Source organism: Cupressus sempervirens, chromosome 2, assembly GCF_028749045.1.
Source record: "Cupressus sempervirens isolate cs-2001-9-10 chromosome 2, ASM2874904v1, whole genome shotgun sequence".
Classification (NCBI taxonomy): Eukaryota; Viridiplantae; Streptophyta; class Pinopsida; order Cupressales; family Cupressaceae; genus Cupressus; species Cupressus sempervirens.
Window position 1 is genome coordinate 17,778,656 of NC_143119.1, and position 21,811 is coordinate 17,800,466.

The 21,811-nt window shown below is 32.6% G+C and overlaps 1 pseudogene across 1 annotated transcript in view; it reads right to left on the bottom strand.

Annotated features, from left to right (window-relative positions):
• Positions 1-8,159: 8,159 nt before the first annotated feature.
• LOC149570870 (uncharacterized) overlaps positions 8,160-21,811 on the bottom strand; it is a 37,100-nt pseudogene continuing 23,448 nt past the window's right edge. Inside the window, exons 4-6 of the transcript XR_016359727.1 lie at positions 10,249-10,324; positions 9,869-9,995; positions 8,160-8,843 (exon numbers count right to left, since the gene is read on the bottom strand). The product of XR_016359727.1 is annotated as an uncharacterized LOC149570870 (transcript). The remainder of the gene's footprint in view (positions 8,844-9,868; positions 9,996-10,248; positions 10,325-21,811) is intronic.

Consider the following 21,811-nt stretch of genomic DNA (forward strand, 5'->3'; position numbering starts at 1 on the left):
GGCCAATTTTGTGAGATTTGATAGATACTTCGCATCTAGGTTGAGGAGCTTGTTATTAAAGGATAATCCCAAGATACTTAAGGCATTGCTAGACTTCATTAGGCCTATGGATAACCCTACTAGTCTAAAAGTTTCCCATAATTGGGAAGATATCATACCATACCCTATGTCAATAGTATTTAGAATATATGGATTCCAAGGAACTCCACATGTGCTCCCCTACCAAGTACCCCTTAAGGTGGGAATAGCTGAAATGTTATGGCAAATAGGTGGTTTGGAGGAAGCAGAATTGACTGGTCAGTCTAGGGGCTCTATTTTCCCATCTTGTACAGATGCTCATCAGTTCATAATCACAAAAGGTGGATGGTTGTTTCTGTATAAAGTTTTAGAACCATATAAATTGGCTATCTCTCATGCTTGTTTCAATGATAATGAAGGATTCTTTGAAATATTTAGACAGAGGGCTAAGACTAGTGTTAAAAGGCGTCAACCTTATTTTCCTAAAGATGTAATAAGAAATGAATTCTCTCTCTAGGAACAAGAGATCAAAAAGGAGAAATGGAGAGTTTATTCCAGGGTCTTAGAATTTATTAATTGTTTTGACAAAGATTATAAGCCTTTGAGAGATGCAAAGATGGAAGTAGATAAGATGAATCAGTTAATGTTCACTTTTCCAGAGATTATGGAGACCATGAATGAAAAGAAGACATTTTTTTATCAATTCTTATCCTAACAAGGCCCGAGAAGTAATGAAAAGGTTATATTTTACCCCTGTAATAGGATCAAGGCAATTGGTTATTTAGAGGAGGTCTGGTTACAACATCATTAAAAACAAAGAGCATGCAGTTGACAACGGTAAAAAAATAGTTGGATCAACTAGTACTGTTTTAGAAGAGAGGCTTGAAAAGCCTAAGCCTAAGAGGCAAAAGATAGAAGAAAAACAAGTATCCCAAATAGAAGAATACCCACGAACTCAATCCCCATTGCATGTAGGAGATGAACAGCTCACTAAGGAGAAAATGGAGCAATTAGGATCCCAAGGGGGAGTTTTTATTACTATTATAGAATTAGAAGAAGGAAATCCTCAAGAGCCTCCCATGCCTAGCCTTGAGCTAACTGTTGTTGATTTTAGAGGAAGGGAATTAGACCTTGTGGTAGAACAAGCTAGTCATGAATTTCTTTCTGATGACAATTTTGTTAAATCAAGAGCTTTTTATCAGTCTGCATGGAGAACAAATATTGAACAATTTGAAGAAAGGTGTAATAAGAGGAAGGCAAAGCATCCTGAAATGGAAGAGGCATCCATACAAGATCAAATAAAGGATGAGATGATGCAAGAGTTTAAAATTTTGACCCATGAAGAAGGAAGAAGAATGATAAAATCATTTGGGGTTTTTCTTTTACCAAATTGGGGCATTATAGATGCCATGGTTTTTAACACTGTTACCAAGCAATTAAGTGCAGATGAAAAGGTGAGAAAGGAGCTGAGAGGTGCTAAGTTTAGTGAAGATCATGTTGCCTTAGTGATTTGGTCTATGAGAAGAGGATCTAGAGCCAGTTCCTCTCTGCCTAATGATACTGACATGATAGGAAATTGGATTGTTAAAAGGGTGGAAGATACAAATGAGGAGGCCGCAAAGCTAAATGTTGGAACATCCAACCTCACCCTAGCCATAGCCACGAAGGAGAAAAAGGAAAAATTAGAATTACAAGAAAAATATGAACAAGTTCTGGGGGCTTACAATAAAGAAGTGCAAAAAATAATGGAGCATGAGAATAAGATGATGGGACAGTCTAGCAGACCTAGAATTACTTATCCTCATCCTCCAGTTGAGCCTTTTAAATCAAATCCTCTTATAGAAATGTCAAACACCCCATAGAGACCTCAATATTATACAGCAAAGGATTTTGAAGAAGAAAAGAGAAAGCTTTGGGCATTACGCATGGAATTAGATATCCACTATGAGGACAAGTTGAGGAAAACAATTATGTATTTGGTAGATAAAATTGGTTGGCGTACATTTTATGAACAATTGGAAAAAGTAATGAACATATGGAATGAGTTGAAAGGAAATGAGGATGCTTTGAAGCCAATTCGCAATAAATGGAATAACAAGGACAAGGATGTCACTCTTTTATGTTTTTCAATTATTAGTTTGTCTTGTCAGCAAATAGAAAAGACTTTTGACTTGATTAATGATCTCTCCAAGTTTGATAATAAAAGGATTGCATTGCAAAGGAGAACCATAAACTATCTTTCAAAATATATGAGTAGAAACTTTGAACTTTCCCCTCATGTGCTGAATAAAATGGACAAATTGAAAGATAAAGAGGAATGGGATTGGATGATCTGTTGTGCCTTAGGCTCAACAAGGTCATAAATGAAAATGAACATGCATGGTTGGAAAATACAACTGAAGAAGTTGTTAAAGTCCAAATATTTTATGATTCTTTAAGAGATGAATTTGTTGAAATAGATAAACTAGGAGAATATGTGTTGAAGAAACAACATGAGATTCTGGGTTTTAATTGGCCAGATGATACACTTTTTGACAAGTGGATGGCAGATTTTGTACTTTCAAAATAGTTAGTGCTTGGTGAAACTGATGAGGATGAAATGGAACAAGATGAGTTACAAACAACCGATGCCTCAGTTAAAGCAGAAGAAGACAAAGGTAAACAATCAACTGCAGTAACAAGCATAGAGGTCCAAATTGATGACTTGGCAGCAGGAGAATCAAGTGTGACTGTTAATTTGTCAATACAAGATGACATGGATGGAGAACCCCAAGTTCAACTCAATTTTCAAATATCAGAATAGGGTCCATCACAAGCAAGTCCAATGGTCACATGCTCCAAGGAATGACAATTATGACAAAACCAATCACAAACTCCTCAAAAAAGAAGTGCAATAGAAGTGGTCCCCACAAAAAGAATATTCATGATACAAATCATTCTGTTGCACCAATTTTTGTCTTTTATGACAATAACTTTTGTAGATATCTTTATGTCTTAAGGACAATTGTCTGTACTCTCTAGGCTTGAAGCTTGTTGCATCTCATACTATATAAATGAGATTCCAAGGCTAGAGAAAGGGTCTGAACTATTGTGCAATTTTTAATTTTTGCTAGTTTTATTCGGTCCAGTTTCCTTGATGCAGATTTTATGATGTATTTTCTCTACAAGTCTAAGAATACACTAACATTCAAAGATCATGTTGTCTGTCTTGAGTTGTTTTGAGTATTATTCCAATGTTATACAATTTTCAAAGAGAATTAATACAAAGATGAACTATCACCATATCTGTTTTCTCTGAATCTTGTCTCCATTGTTATTGATTGGTTATTTTGAGGTTTTATAGGCAAAGATTGTTCAATTACATGCAATTAGGATAGGTTGTATGTCAATTCACTACTGCTTTTAATTCAATGAATTAAGTAAATGCTTCAGTGATGTGATAGGAATTCCAGGCAGTAAGAAGGATATGCATAAGAATGAGTTTTAGCGAAAATTGTTGTTAATATTGATTGTAATGCAATCAATTAGGTCAAGAGGTTGGGTAGACTATGAATTCCAATGGATGGGGCACTCTTCAATTGTTTCAATTTGCATATGAAGAGAACACGTATAAGCATCAAGCAAAATCTTGAAATCAAAATCAAATTTACTTTAAATATATGAAGAGTATCATAGTTAGCCAGTACTTGATTGCATTTAATCTCTATGTTTTAGTCAATTGTCGTTACCCAGAATTATATGTAAATCTGAGAAGAATTATGACCAAACATCTACTATAGGGGATGAGTATTGTGATAGAACATCAATTGATGAATGAAGTGTGAAGATAGTATCAAGTTTTGAATCATTTTATCCCTCAAGTGCACCTGCTTGGTTTTGTAGAGCCTCAAGAGTAAAAAATCATGGTGATTTTGTTGAAGTTGGGTCCAAATTTGAGAATCCCTTAGTTGAGCATAGGAAATAGCCAACCCTTAGACTAAGTTTTTCTTCATCATCTTGGTATCAAGTATTTTGTTGCTTGCTAGTTTAAAAACACCAACACATCCACATCCATTTCATCCATCCATTCTTTAAGGAAAGCATCCATCAAACATACCAACATTGAGGATCTTAGAGGAGCATTCATTGGGTCTATGTATTTGTAAAAGGCATCCTTGATTTCTTTTTACATTCCAAGATTCAAAGTCAACATAAAACTATATACAAGAACCTTCATAGATAGTATAGTCTCTATATTAGTTTATGCGGGTATACACATTTACAAAATAGATCTAATATTTATCTTTACATTTACATACTTTCCTTTCATGCAATTTCATTTATATTTCAAAGTTGACTCGCTCAAGGTTTGACCAAGTCAAACCCCTCTAACCCAACATATTCTTATTTTTCTATGTGCGAGAATAAGTGGCAAACCTATTGAGACTTAATTGGGAAGTAATGAATCTAACAGAAAAATTGCAATTAAATTTAGTTTAAAGTATTGGGAATAAGACCATTTTTGTGTACTCTTCTCAAGAATATGATAGCCATGGTGTCCTCTCCCCTACAATTCAACTCCAAATTCAAACCACACATCAATAATATCATGTAGTTGCTTAAAGTATTTGTAGATTCCTCGTTATCTTCTATTAGTTTGTGCTTCCTAGAACTTGTCATATTTACTTATTTAGCCTTGTTTTGGTTATCATCCTAACATATTCCCCTAAATCCAACTTTTCCTAATCATTATCATTAAAGATCATTGCACTCACTTTAAGTCCTACTTGAGCCTATTAGGTCATCTTCTTTCTGATAGTGCATTAGGAGGATTCCTATAAACTCTCTCTATATCTTGCTTCCTTTTACCTATTGTACACTAAAAACTAAATTAGATTAACTTTTATCAAATAGTACTCAAAACTATCATACAAATATCCTCCTATTAATCACCATGAAGGAAAGTATTTTTCACATCAATAATGAAAAGAAAAAATATAATAGAATCAATCCATTTCATCTCATATTCCATGGATCCATTATTTCGTATGCAAATTCAAAGTTTTTGGGAAAAAAATACAGCTAAAACACGACATTGAGAAACAGTAAATTGAAAAGTTAAATCACTTCCTATCAAGAAATAAATAGTCAACTCAAACTCATTAATTGAAGAATGGAGCAACTCTTCAAGAGAGACAACAAAAGAACCTGATGGAAAATTCACATAAATGAACATTGGTACAATACAGTACTACAAAATATAGCAATAGTGAAAATCATTTTTGGAAAATATCATCAAACCAAAAATACAAAAAAAATGATAAAAAATTTTAAAATCAACTTTAAAATATAAGAAAATAACAAATATTAACTTTAAGAAAAAAATTAAGGGCATTTCCATAACATGGAGATATAATGAGCAAATGAAATAGAGTTAAACCCATGAGAGACAACAAAAGAACGTGACGAAAAATAGGAATAAATGCAACATTGGTACAATATAGTGTTACAAAATATAGCAATAGCAAAAATCTCTTGTACAAAAGACCGTCAAACCAAAAGTGTAGAAATTTTGACAATTTTGATAAAAAGTCAAAAAAAAAAAAAAAAAATCAAATTTAAAGAGCAAATGAAAGAGTTAAACCCATAAATAGTAAAAAATATAATCTTGTTTATATTCATATCATCTATCGAATTGTATTGCACACAACATACTTAATAATGGATAAATAATTACTATATGGTCACAATACACAAGGCTTCAATTACAATATAGTTTATACAAAGTCAACTTATATAACTTATTAACCAATACAAAGCCAACCTATAAACTAAGTACACAATTCTAAAAAATCATATACAACCAATGATTGTTGTTATTATAAATAAAGCTATGCTAGAGGTCTATTAGTGTTGATGATGAAGCTCCTAGTTTAGTGCCAACTCATTCAACCTCTGACTATCCATGTTTGCCTCCAAGATCTCAAAATCTTTAAGCTCAAAAAGGTAATTAATAACAAAATCTTCCAAGATCTCAAAATCTTCTCGTATCATTAATTGTAAAACAAAAATAAGCTTATTCATATTGTGATTTCATCGTACTTGCAATTTCTTGAACATTGTGAAAAGAAACTATACTAACAATGGGAAAATCGAAGTTATATGACAAAAAAGTAATTACAAAGTTTAACATAATAGAATTTGAATTGAATAGCTCAAGATATAGTAATTGAGAATGCTTTGGAAGTAGAAATTTCCATCTCAAAAGACCATAATCAATGTTGGAAAAATACCATAATTGATGCTGAATGTTCTTATTGATAATGATTTTAGCAAATTTATAAGACAATAAAGAGATTTTAAAGTATTTTTCTTTTAGGTCCGTTTGGTTCCTAGAATATGACAGGAATTGGCTTTTTCAAAATCTGGATTTAAAATTTTGTGTGTTTGTTTCAAAATTGGCAAAATGGAATTAGCATACTGGACTTCCAATTTTGCCTCTAAACCAGGTTTTCCAACTTCCTACTAGCAAGTAGGAATTGAAAATCAAAACCTAGTTATGTTTTTTAAGGACTGTAAAAACAATATATTGTACTACTTTTTGAAATTTGTCTTCAACTCCAAGCTTACGCATAAAAATGTGTCTTCACGCGCATTTTTCGAGTGAAACAAATTGTTCACGTAAAATCCTGAAAATTGGAATGAAGATTTGCAAAACCTTGATTTGGCTAAACCAAGGTTTGTAGAAATCCCAATTTTTTTAATTCCACTAATCAAACGGACCCTTAGATAATAAAAACTTGCTAGTAGCACACCTATTAGAACCACAATATTAACCATTATTAGTTAAAGTTTTCCTTGCTTTTTATGCTACTAGAGCCACGATATTAACCATTATTAGTTAAAGTTTTAGTTAAAGTTTTCCTTGCTTTTTAATTTAGGTGGTTGATGGACCTAAAAATATCAAGACTTTGAACTAATAATTTGAAAGATTACTAGTACAAATTTCAAGAACATTCTCTTCTCTCTTCAATGGGATAAATGTTTTTTTAATCTATTTAGATCATTAAAGAGAAAATGTAAAGGCAACTGTTGTTTTAATCTATTTAGATCTATTTAGATCATTAAAGAGAAAACATAAAGGCATGCTTTGGGTGGGACAAACAGAAGCCTATAAGACTAGATCATGACTTCTACCAAACCATGCATTAGTTTTCCTAGTACCTAAAGAGCATTAGTTTTCCTAATACCTAAATAACATATGCTATGCTATATCTCTAAAGCACTCGTGAACTACTATTCTATCTGGTAGGCTCTTTGACCCTATGCGATATAACAAGCGTAAATGGAATGTGGTTCCCTAACAATTGCAAGGCATGCATTAAGTAGCAAATTTTACCTATTAACAAAGCATTAAACATATATATTATAGAAGGAAATTCCAAATATGCACTAAATAATCCCTCATTTTGATATAAATATTAGTACAAAATTTTAGCACTACAAGTTGTTTTCTATTTTTCTAATAGGATCTATTTTGTTTTCGATTATATATGATAACATTTTTTCTTTGAGTTCCATTATGTGCATACATTGTTATGTAGATACTTTTGTTTCCCAATTGATTATGCAATAGTCACTATCCTAATTGCTTGTCTTTAAAACTTGATTATTAGTGTCGAATTTGAAGCTCCAAATTTATCACACTTCATCCACACCTTAAAAAAGAAATTTGTCTCAACTTAACCTTAATAATCTAAACAACCACCTTGGTATTATTGTTGACAGTTGAAATCTTGAAATTCTTTCAAATATTTGGGATCACAAGAATTTCAAGAAAACCAACTCTTTAGATTGATATCAAGACACTAGAGTTCTGTGTAATGCTTTCTATATTTAGAGATATGTTTAAAATAATCAGAAAGTATGCACTATTTCCCACTAGATATATATACATAGAAAGTATTACTATGAGCCCAAGGCATATGGCAATAATGTCGAATTCTGAAAAAAACAAAAGCTTGTTTAGAAAAGTAATGAATCTGTTGATGTTAAAGGCGATAAAATTAAGCAAAGTCACCGCAAGACATAACCCCGAACATGGTGTTAGAGCTGTAAACATTAGGACCAAAAAAAAAAACTCAATTCAAAACTCAAGATAATGGAGGGGGAACTGAAAGAAAGTGAAATTCTCTCAGGGCCTTATAATTTACAGCTAGATTTTCTCATGAAGGATTTCAAGAGCTTCCAAAGAAAACAATTAGAGCCATTGCAACATATTATTCACTCCAGAATTGAGGACTCCCTTGGCATAAGCCTTTAAAAAATTATAGTCACACAAATAGGCAAGTCATGGAACATTGACTACATGCATGACCATCCAGAAAAATATAAAGAGATAAAGGGAAAACAAGTGAACTCAATCTAGACCAGGGAACTACTTCTCTCTGCATCTGGAGCAATATACTAAAAGAAAATCTGCATGACAAGTGAATGAATTATTGAGGTTCCCGCTGTTAATGGTGGACAGATGACCATCATCTCAAATGATAATTGAATTTTGAAAATAAATGCAGGGATAAAAAATAAAAGCCTCCTAAAAGGAATGAAGCTTTTATGTAATGAATTTGAGCAATATTGTTATTGATCATGAATCTGAATCTGATGCTTCTTCATTAGATAGCTGCTTCAACTGTTGAGGTCCACGCCTATTGCAGTTGGCTTCAAGTGGGGGCAGTCCATCGTCACTAGATTCTTCACTTCTGTGATTCTCTTGTTCCTTCTCGTGCGGCAGATCATTCTTTACAGTAACCGAGTGCTGTTTATCAGCATTAAAGCCTTCAGGCCTACACATCACAGTTGAGTATTCCACAAAATGTAAGAAGATGCCCTTCACATTGTTAGTTAACAAGTTGCAGCTCTAAGTTCCATTTATGTCGCATAATCAGACATTTGTGGAACAGCATTATATAAAATGTATATATTAATCTCCAGCTACATGAGTATCCCTAGGTGTTGAGATACATAAAAATGGTACTTCTTGAAGCTTTAATTTAACTTCTCTGGAGCTTCAAATAAACAAATTGCTGTCAGGGCTCAAACTAAAGACATCTCAAGTTACCCAAAATTAAAGTATAAATTGGCAATAACCGTTTTTGAAGAGGGTTGAGACTAGAATTAATGGCCTCTCAAGGTGCAATATCTTTGCAAGCACCTTTTGACCAATATTCCACACAATTTATACATTTTCACATCCAATGAAACTGCACTCATTCATCACAGCATGGACCTTTTTCTAAGAGAAATGATTGGTCTTCGCAGGATAAAGGCAGGGCATGAATATTCAACACATATCATACTGCAATTGACCGCAGTGGAGCCCCAAATTGAATAGACACCATCTAGATTAGTAGTATAAATGGGCTGTGTCCCATTAGATAGATATTTGTATAAGAAAAGATGTAATGTAACAGAAGATGAGATGCATTGAGAGAAAATATAGATAGTTAGACATAAAGAATATAATGTACAAAGGAGATATAAGAATCTAGTAAAGTGGAAGCCCTGCATACATGTATATGAATGATCGATGATAATATAAATGTATTGGAGTTCTATATATTATGTGTTACTTCTGTCCCTTTACTCTTTGGTTAAATTACTTTTTCCATAAACTAATAGAGACACCTAGCAGAAATCTGCAAATTTCCCAAGTAACAGATCTACAAAAAGACACCACAACCATAATACTTTTGAGAAATATTTATCCAGACATCATTGCCAAAAATAGTTGAAAATAGTGCGTAATCCAAGATCTTCAAATTTCTTTGCATCTTTTAATATATACCAGAAAACAAGATCAGTATACCACCAGTGATGAGACTTCCGAAGCATGCGCACATTCTCATCAAAAAGAACTTATACAATCATGCAAGTCACCTTGCTACCTGCTTCCATTGCTCTTTCTCTATCACTTCCCTCTACCAGAACATAGCTTCCTGAGTGAAAGAGAAAATACATGACATATAATCTAGGCTGAATTCAACTTCAAACATATATGCTCATGGAACATATGATACTAGCACTTCTCTGTAACTTTAAGTATATCAGATAGCACCATTACTCAAAAGAAAAGGAACAACTCAGATGCATATAAATCATCAAAACAAGTTCAAGTGAAAGATTTACATCTGCGTGGCATCTTTACAGAAAATTTAAGTGCCAACATAACATGCAAGGAAAGCCCCAAACCTCGCTTTATCCAAAGACTCTTGTGAAATTTGGCTGGAAACAATGCCAAAGTTTTTGAACCCGTACTGTCCATTACCTATAAGTTACCCAATAATTTCAAACTTAATTTTATGTAATCACAGTTTCAAATTGAAAAATAAACACCACACCTGTATCACCACAGTTAACTAACATGCCTCTTTGGATAAATAGATTCTAGCAAAAATGTATCATAATTCCTTGGCCCTTAAAAAAACACAATAATCACATTACAAATAAATTTATGAAATACTCATTCAACAATGATGCAAGATAAATGCACAAAATTTTGGTTGTAAATCAATGATAACAGTAATATTCAGCAATTGTGTGATGCTGATAACCTAGAGAAAACACTCGGAGAATGCAAAGTGAAAAGAATGAGTTTCCTAAATAGGTGAGCAATGGCAAAATTTCACTCATTCACCATTACCATCATTTAAGGAGAACTATAATATGCTCTATGTCAGAGGAGAACCCATCAGAACCTTCCGAATTCTCTTCACCGAAGACCCAGCCGGTTTCTGGGCTGAGAGTGATGTCTACAGAAGGAACTTTTGCTTCCTTCTGCACTTCTGTTCTCTGATTGACCCTGTGGAGGATGATTGGCTGGACAAATATTTTGAAGAGGAAAACATTCTGCAGGATAAGTCTTCGTGGGTTGCCGTGGAAGACCTCCGAGAAGCTTTCAGAGCTGATTAGCTCTTATTGGCCTTACCTGAACTTTTAAATTTTGTGTTTAAAACTCCTTTTTACTAACGATAAACTAGTGGACTGATAGTTTTATCTAGTCTTAATCTGTATCTTTTAATATTAATATGAAACTCTTCAAACATTTTTCACATTAAAGTTGCTTGATGGGATTAGTTCCTTTCTGCGACACTGGTTATGTTGTTTGGTGATTATGAAGGTTAAATCTGGACAGTAATGGCTTGCAGGCATTTAACTTTGTTTTGTGACAGGATATTTATGGGAGGTAATAGAAACTGAACATTGTTTCCTTGCTCATTATACTTGGGGGCTGCTAGTAGTGTGTTCTTATGATATCCCTTAATTATTTGTGTGTTTTCTAATTTCTTCAGTAGGCAGTGTATTTCTAATGCTTATCAGGGTTATTTGAAGCTTTCACTCAAATTAATATTTTTTGATAAGTCTTTACCCTATCTCTTTCTCTGAATAAGAGATTCTTCGTTCTATGATGTTGGCTTTGATTTATCAACCAGCTCTTTCACTTGCTGGGATGAATACTCGAACATAATCCTGATGCTTAGCTGTTTTATGGTACTAACTTCTGTTTTGGAGCTAGTTGGTTTGGTGTTGGTTGTCCTTTTGTGACAGGTGGTGTGTGCTTCATAGCTCTGGTATATTGTCACTCTTTCAGTGGAACGCAAGTTCTTCTTCAGTTTCCCATCGGCTTTGCTTATTTAAGGCTTCTTCTTATCTATTTAAAATCTTTGTAATATGGGGTATGCCCCTATTCTTCATGTAAAAGAGGGAATGCCCTCTTTCAACCCCTCTGTGGAACTTTTTGTACGTATAGAGGACATTGGTCCTGGGCTATACTGAGGATTTTCTTAACCTAGTTCATTTCCCCTCGGTGCGAACACTTGAATGGGGTCATGTAAATATTTTTGAATATAATAAAATGGGCAATTGCCTCATATTGATAAAAAAACATTTAAGGATCAAATATCCCTGCAATAAAGCTAATTCCTTAAAAACTAGTTCAGGAGAATGCAAAGTGATCATAAACTTATCTTTGGCAGCCTGTCAAAGGGCAATCTAAGGAATGACCAAGGTAACCTTTGTGAAAGGTGGTTTATTTTTTATGTGGGCCTTCCAAATTTCATAGCAGCAAATAATCGTTTGGGAAAAAGTTCAGTAAATCAAAAATAAAATGTTCTTTGAAAAAGTAAGGAAAAAATCAGATATAAAAAGAGCAAAAAATTCTAGAAAAAGATACAAAGGATTTTTTCTTTATTAGAATATTATAATGTTTCTTTCATAGTCATCTTAGTTAATCTTTAATTTATTAGGTAGTTTCAACTTTTGTCTTCAGTTCACGATTGTTTCTATTAGAGATGTTAACTCTGTAAATCTATATAAAGAGTTTTCATATCCTTTGTTTAATACAACTAAACATTGATTTACCATAACATGGTATCAGAGCGGGTCGACGGGATTTCATAAAATTTGGCAAAGTTTTTAAGAAAAAATCAAGCCTCTTCTAATCTGGAATTTTTTCAGAAATTTGTGTTTTCAATTTTTTTTAATTAAAAACATTTTGAGGCTTTTTATGAAAATTCTATGGTTCGTCTTCAAAGATTTTAGCTAAACATAGCAAACCTGGTCGAGGGTTTTGACTGCGCAATTTCTTGGTTTGAGCAAAAGTCTCTAATTTTCAAGGGTTGCATGGGCTTGCATGTGGTTTTTATGAATTGCATGTTCTTAAATGTGTTGTTTTACCATGTGAACTCTCGTATTTTTCCACATTAAGGCTTCTTATATGGGTTTCCATTAATTTTTTCATTTGAAAAAATTGTGATGGGTTTTCATAATTTTTTACCTTAAAAAATTTATGATCGGTTTTAATAATTTTTTTCCTCAAAAATTATCCAGTAGATTTATAATTTTTTCCTCAAAAATCATTAGGTTTTAATCAATTTTTCACCTCAAAAATTGTGTTGGGTTTTCATTGATTTTCCTCATCAAATTTATGCTTTTAAAAACTTCAGTTTCTGGGTTATTTGGTTTTTTTTCACAAAAACTATGGCTTATTGTAATTTGTTTCGAGTCATAGTACTATTCAGCAAAATGTCTCTTTAATGGTCATCTTAGATATTCTTTAGCTTATTAGGTAGTTTTGGTTTTTTGTCTTTAGTTCACAATTGTTTATTTTAGAAACATCATCTTTGTATATCTATATAAGGAGCTTTCATAGCCTTTGTTCAATATGACAAAAACATCGATTTACCATAACATTGTTTAAAGCTTAAGTGCATTTCCATACCATAGTGATATAGAGAGCACGTAAAATAGAGGTTTTCCATAAATTGTAGAACATGAAATTTGTTGTTTATGCTCATAATGCTGATTACATAAGAAAATATTTAGTTAACTATTTAAGCGGGTAATCATTAAATATGCCAAATAGTTGTAAAGTGTACGATCGTATATTAGCTTAGTCTATGAAGTAACGGAGATCAAAATTTTATCAAACAGCGATCCAGCTCTAGTTTAGAAAAAGTGGAAGCCATTTTGAACTGATCCAAAACTTCATTGTGATTGAGGCAAGGAGTTTTGTAGGAATATCTAAATAATTAAAAAATCATATCAAGTCACATTCTACAAATGTAATGCTTTATATTCCATAATAGAGACTGGAAAGTCCTTTATATGGAGCAGAATTGAACAAAAGGGAATTCTTAAGGTGAATTAGAGGATTAGCAAGCCATTGATTTTGGCAATACCTAGCTTGCAACCACCATTTCAGGTAGAGACAAATGTTAATGATTATGTGTTGGAGGCTGTTCTATTTTGAGTATGTAATAAGGTTCTTAGTGATCATTCAGATTTATTTCACGGAGCACTTTAGACATATTTCTCATCTAATGAATTATATCTCTATGTATGAGCAAACTTATATGTAATAATTATAAATAAAAAATCATATATATATTAAATAAACTAGTTATATAATACATTATAATGTCTTTGGACGCGTCAGTCATTGTTTAAACACTTTGTTGGTGAAGCGGACACCAAGGTTCAAACCCCTATTGTGCCACCGTGCTCGTAGGTTGTTAAGCATTGTGGCCCACCAATTAATAGCTCCAGGTCAAAAGCATTTCACATGGAACGAAGGTTTATCATGCCAATGTCACTAGTAACATTAAAAATTTACGAGGCATTCATTTATTATATATATATATATATCATTATAAATTTTACTTTATATTCCCTGCCCATGTATATTGGTGCTGGTGTGTTTGGATGCTCAAGATGAGCACATTTTGTCCCTATGGACGCATCCAAGCGCACTCGGGCACATCCTAATGCCCAATGCTTAGAATTGTTTTGATAATCCTTATGATGATTGATAAATCTTGAACTGAATTTTGTAATTGTGATGATTTTCTGATTTTCATTGGAATTGTGAGAGTAGAAATACATGATATGGCTTGTTTAAATATTTGAGAACTATCTATTCGTATTTAATATTTATCTTTGGGCCTTTGGTATTGATCAATGATGAAGTATCATACTATCAAATGCTTTAATTTTGTATATTTCTTGCATTTTTTTGTATTTAAATTTATAATATATATTTTTTTTTGTATTTAAATTTATAATATATATATATATATATATATATATAGAGAGAGAGAGAGAGAGAGAGAGAGTTGTATCCCAAAACCCCAACAGAAAATTTCATGTATCAACATACCAAGTTCTCGTACCCACATCTGCATCTGGACTAGAACCATACATGCATATATATGTACGTATGTGTGCATACATACATACATACTAGTTTAAAATTTAAAACTACTTAATACATACATACTAGTTTAAAATTAAAAACTACTTTATACATACATACTAGTTTGAAATTAAAACTACTTTATAATACTCGTTATAAACTATAGGGTTTTGCTCCTTCCCTGTAAAGGTGTCATCCATAAGGATGTATAATAGTTATAATTTCAAAACTAGTGTATCATATTTTATTTATATACTTGTTCACATCAGAATCCAAGGGCAGTACACAGAAAGCTTGAGTTATATCGAAGCCACGATTTAGGAAAGACCTATCAACTGCTTCAATATTGTCTCACGTGCCCCCCATCATATAGGGTGATTGAGGCCCTAAATTCGGTTGACAACAACCTTTGCTCCTCCTCTTTTGTTTAGGATTTTTCTGCCACCAAAAAGAAAACTGGCAGATTTGAAAACTACTTCAACACTATCTCACATGCCCCCCCCCACCCTTGATTTACAATGATTGAGGCCCTTTCAAATTCAGTTAATAACTTGCATCACTCTTCTTGCTCTTTTGTTTAGGATTTCCTGGGGCTGGAAAGAAAACAAAGGTAAAACTACTTCCACACCAATTCCACGCTGATTTCCATCACAGAATACCCAATTTTTGAGCAATTCATAAATTTCACGAGTTTTTAAAGGGTTTTTGGGTTTTCACAATGATTTTTTCATGTTTTTTTGTCATTTTAGATGAATTCTAACATAATTTTAACATAGGTAAAGTACAAAAAATCTTTGAAAATTGAGTCAACAATTTTTTCTGTGAATCAAGATCTTTTCAAGGAAAAGTTTGGTTGGCTCCATGATTTGCATTAATCCGATATAATCATGATTTCTTGCAGAGTATTGCTTCTTTGGTTCCAATAATGAAGTGGAATGGCTAGCTGTATTGGAGGCTGTTAATTCTTCCTAGTTATCTATTGTAGATAATTAAAACTCAAATGACAAAGGTCGATAGGCCAATTTGACATTTGAGTTATTCTATTGCTTACATTATTAAACACTATTATTGTTCTGAATTATTTACTTTCTCTCAATTAAATTTTACATGCTAATCATTATCTTAATCGCAGGAAACAAGTTAACTGTTTCTAACTATGAATTAGTTATGCAGCTGTTTATATAAAGGGTTGCCAGTTTAACCAAGAGTCACACCCTTTCAGCCCCTGATCAATATATAATATCGACAATCTCATTGCAAGAGATATACGAAGACTATCAAAATATATTCCTGATCAAATCGTGAGCAAAGATGCAGGTTATACAAGAATATATAGAGGATATTTATATCCCAGAGCATTCATAAATTATTGATTATATTGCAGAAGATAAACCCCAAGGTCGTGGCAAATATTATATTGCAGAGCATCAATTGTGATTGCTGTTCATACAATATATATCACACAGATCATCTTGGCATCATATTGCACATATCATATTGACATTGCAGAGTACATATATTACTACAGATACAAATTATAACATATATTGAAGAATACATATGTATTTTCAGATTATGACTTTACAGTAGTTTGAGTTTAATTATAAAGGAAGATATTTAGATGACAGTATTATTGTATAACTGTGTTAAATTAGCGTGAATCTGACTTATTTTAATCTGATATTAAAAATTTACATGGTACCAGAGCAGGCTTAAAACAAGAGATCCTATATGTCATGTCCCCATTTTGGAGGCAATGGATTTAATTAATTTAATTAATTAGGTTGTCCAGAATAATGAATATTTTATGAGGATGACTAATTAATTATTTTAATTAAATAAATAAGTGATATTAAGTTAATTATTTATAAAGTTATCAAATAAATAAATATTAAAAAGTAACTTTATATTTAATTAATTTAATAAAGTGACTTGAATTATAAAATATTTTTTATAAAGTCACTTAATAGATAAAATAAAATAATGTTCTAGAAGTTTCTGGAGAAAGTGGAGAAAAAGAATAAATAGGCACCCCGGGCTTCATTCTAATCATCCAGTTTTTATTTCTCTCTTGACATCAAATTGTGATTTAGTCACATAGTCTATTGTGGAGCCAAGTGGTTTCTGATAGTCAGTTGATCTTTGGGAACGAAAACTCCCTTGGATTTGCATAACTGAGGAAGTGAAATATCTTCTGAAAGGTTGCACATTTGGAGGTGATACTTCAGTCACTTCAGCTAGGGCATCATTGGGCCTAAGGCCATTTTCAACATTTCAGCATTTCATGGGGCATTTTTAGCAGAGCCGAACTTATGGAAGCTCATTTCTAGCAGCTCCGAAAAAGCAATCCGAAAAAGCAGTTCAAAAAAGCAAATCCGAAAAAGCAATCCGAAAAAAAAGCGGATCTGAAAAAAGCAATTCGAAAAAGCAAAACGAAAAAAAGCAAATCCGGAAAAAGCAAGTGGAAAAAGCTAAACAGAAAAAAAGCAAAGCAGAAGGGGCAGCATTGAAGAAAATTATTACAGCCATCTACAATCAGGTTCTTCACTTCTCATTTGGCATATTTTCTGAGAAATGTAGATTTTCAGCTGAGTACAAATTATAACTTCAGCACTTCACGATTTCACATTGTACTTGTCTTTGTTTGCCCTTTGGCATTATTGGTATCAAAGAAAGGCTAGGATTTTGCAGTTAAAAGAGCGTTGTAATTTTTAGACTATCTATATTGCAAACTTAGAGTTTGATGATCAGCTTATTTGTTTGCATGCCAATTGTTTGACAAAATGTCAATTGGCTGTAAATTCTCTTTTTGGCATAAATAATGTTATAATTTTGCATACTGAGTGTTTATATTAATGACACTTGGTTGTAAATGCATTAATGCCATCTTAGGTTGCATCCAAAGTATTTGTCATAATTACTAGTTGCTGTAGCTGCATATTGCAAGTAGTTAAGTCACATATTTGCATTGAATATTGTCAAAATTAGTTGCACATTCATGTTAGATCATTGTTTAGACAATCTGGAGTCTTTTTGTAAGCATTCTCTTTAATGCAAATCGAAACAAGAGTCGTTGCAGCAATCTAAAAAGTTATATCAGTCATATGACCCCTTGTATGCAAAGTTTTTGACAAATTTTTCGAGCCTTCAATCAGCATTTTAAGGTCGGAATTGAGCAGGACTATCAGAGCTTGCTTGCAAAGCGTTTGACGACATGTCAAACAACTCAAGTATAAAGATTTTTGGTGTTTGAAGAAGTTATAACCTGTTGGGGTCATTACACTATACCAGATTCTTAAGCATATTGTCAAATTAATATATTTAAAACATTAAGATGGTGACTGGATTGAAAGTGGAAGATAGACTTGATGGTGTAATAAATTTCACCTTATGGAAATTCAAAGTGTTGCTTACCTTAGAAGAAAATGAATTAGCAGAATTCATAAAGAATGATATGCCTGAAACAAATGATGCCAACGAATTATCTCAATGAAGGATAAACAGTACCAAAGCCAAAAGGATTTTAGTATATTGAGTAAAAGATAGCATAGTTCCCATTATTTTCAAATTGTCAACAGCAAAAGAAATGTTCAAAACCTTGGAACAAACGTATGAAATCAATAACACTAGGCCAGTATTAGCTTTAAAACAGAAACTCTGTAATGTCCCTTGTAAGAACCTCACACAATTTACTTAGATTCCTCATACTGAAATTTTTTTGCAAACCAATTCAATATATCTAATATTCTCTTCTATATCTTTTAGGGTTATGAATATTTCTTTATATACCTTGATATGAGAAAAGATGTCTCTTTTCATTTAATTAATTATATTATTTGTTAATATTATTATTATTGTGTTATTATTTATTATTAAAAGGTATATTATCAATTTTAGTTTTAATTTAATATTAATATCATAATAAATATAATGCATAATATATACACTTCACTTTATATACTATGATTATTACTCTAGATATTATATTTTATCGTTTTATATAGTAGTATTTAATTCTCATACTTTAGTATTAATATATTATGCAATATTATAATATGATTATAATAATTTATAACTATATCATTATACTATCATTATTATATTATTTATTTATTATTTATCTATTCATTTATATTTTAATTATATAGATCTTATTTTGACAGGGATATCACAAACTTCATCAAATAAAAATGGCAAAGAAAGAATCTATTACTTCATACTTCCTAAAGATCACTGAATTAAGAGACCAACTATTGGCTATTGGATATGTCATTGACAGTAAGGAATTGACCATGTTAGCTCTGAATGGAATTCTTTTGTCATGGGAATCATTTATTCAAGGAGTTGGTGCAAGGTCCAAACTACCAAAATTTGATAGATTAAGAACAGACTACATTGAAGAAGAATCTAAACGGGCTGCCAGGGGAATTGATCCAAACACCTCTTATGAAGAATATCAAGCCCTAACATTTAAAACCTTAAGAAGAAAAGGAAGATTTAATCAAAGAAGAAACTTCAAAAGAAAGAGGGACCAAAGGACAGATTTAAATTCTAAATCTTATGAGAAGACAGATTTATCAAAAATCAAGTGTGCGCTTTAGATGTGAGAAATTAAGACATTATGCCAGGGACTGCAGAACCAAATTCAAACAGTAAGCATTTACTGCCAGTGTACATGAAGAAGCATCTGAAGACAATGAATTCTTATTTATTTCAGCACTATCAAGTAACACATCAAACAACAGCACTACCTGGTTAATCAATAGTGGAGCCTCTCAACACATGACAGGGTTCAGAAACAATCTCTCAAATCTGATTGCAACAATCTGATCCAGAAGCAACTATTGGAGATGATGCTGGTTATCATGTAAGAGATTCAGGTACTGCCCATTTAAAATTAGAATCCAGTATGCCACTCCAATTGAGTGATGTACTATATGTACCTGGGATTAAAAGAAATCTTGTATCAGTTTCTACATTAGAAGACAAAGTATATGGGATAGCTTTTACTAAAGGAAAAGTACTTGCTTGGCCAAAGAATTCTCATATCAAAAAAGCACGCGAAATTCGATATAGATATGAATGCTTGTACAAACTATCTACAATTTCTACTCAAGCCGTGCTGATGGAAACTTCATATCAAAATGAACTATACAGAAGACTCGCCCATTTACACTATAAGGAACTATTTTATATGGGAAAGATGGTATAAGGTATTCCTCATCTCGACCATGAAAGAGAAGGCACTTACAAAGGTTGTGCTTTAGAAAAGAATACAAAATGTCCTTTCCCTAGTAGTGAAAATGGATCTAAGGAAATCTTAAATATTGAGCATTCTGATTTATGTGGCCCAATGTCAATACCATCCCCAAGTGGATTTTCGTACTATATAACTTTCATTTATGATTACTCTAGGAAAACTTGGATCTACTTTCTTAAGTCTAAAGAGTCAGAAGAAGTCCTAAATAAGTTTAAAAAATTTAAAGCCCAAGTAGAAAATTTTATTGGGAAAAGAATTAAAATCCTAAGATCTCCTAGGATGGGTGACCTCCCCGGAAGTCCCGGTGCTTCACCTCTATGAGCATCACCTAGATCAAATGAGTGCTAAGTGTTCCATTTATTCTCATGAGAGATGGATTCATGTTGAATCACTACTCATGAAACATGGGTTAATGAGTTTGACTCAAAAACTAAACAGTTAAATCCTGATAGCAATATCATAATCCTAAAATCTGACAATGGGGGAGAATACACCTCTAATGACTTTCAATTTTTTTGTAATGAAGCAGGAATCGAGAGAGAATGTAGTGTGCCCAATAACCCTAAACAAAACAGAGTGGCAGAAAGAAAAAATGGAACAATTGTAGAAGCAGCGAGAGATATGTTACATGATCAAAATCTTCAAACCTTCCTATGGGCGTAAGCCTCGAAAACTGTTGTTTATATTCAAAACAGAAGCCCATATCATATCCTTCGAAACATGACTCCTAAAAAAGCCTTCACAGGTGTAAAACCTGAAGTAAGTCACCTTAGGATATTTGGATGTCCTGTCTATATCGATGTACTCAAAGACAAAAGAACTGAACTTGAGCCTTTGAGAAAACAGGAATTTTTGTAGGCTATAGTGAGTCATCCAAAGCCTATAGAATCTACATCCTTGGACAAAAGAAAATTAAGGTTAGTAGAGATGTCATCTTTAAGAGGACATTTGCCTTCAGAAGATCAAAGGGATATCATATAGAAGCTGAAAAGGAACATACTCAAGATATAGAAGTTGATCACCCTATCAAGTCTCAGAGGGAGATTATTGAGATACAAGAAGACAATGAACCATCTAAACTATTGGCCCCACAGATCGCTCTAGAGATATTGTGATAAACTGGAAGAGACCACCATGGGCCATAGAAACAATAAAAGAGGCTGAAAATTTGAGTGCTCCCAAAGGATGATAAAATCCATCTCAAGATGACTGCCATAATTAGTCATTTATGCTAATAACTTTTTAATTTTCACCCGTATGTTGATAATACTTACAAGGCATAGGAACCCATTTCTAACACACAGAAAGCTCTAAGCATTAAGGGTTTACAAGCCAAAATAATTTGATTTCCTTCTAGGTGGCATCAGGAGTGTTCTTCCTTCTCTCATTCGAAGTAGTATACTCAGGAGATAACCTTGTTTCAAGGGAAGTTCAATGATCTAAGTTCCCTTTGGCAGCATGGATACCTGGAGCAAGTTCACCTGGGAAAACAAATATCCTATCAATCTCGATTATGGTCTATGTTGAAACAAATTAGTTTTAATGCAAACAAATTGGTAGGTTGCCTTGTTCTAAATTTGGTTGCAAAAAGTAGCAGCCACACACACAATTACATAGTCAATAAACATTTACAACATGAACTCCAAATTTGCATACAGAATGTTTTCTCTAGGAACTATCTTATGCTTAGTCATGTCTGTAATTTCAGGCCTACAGCTGAGTTCAATAAACAGCTAAATAAGGATGGCCACCTACAGATTGAAATTTTAGCAATCAGTTATCACTAATTAGTGCATCAAGGA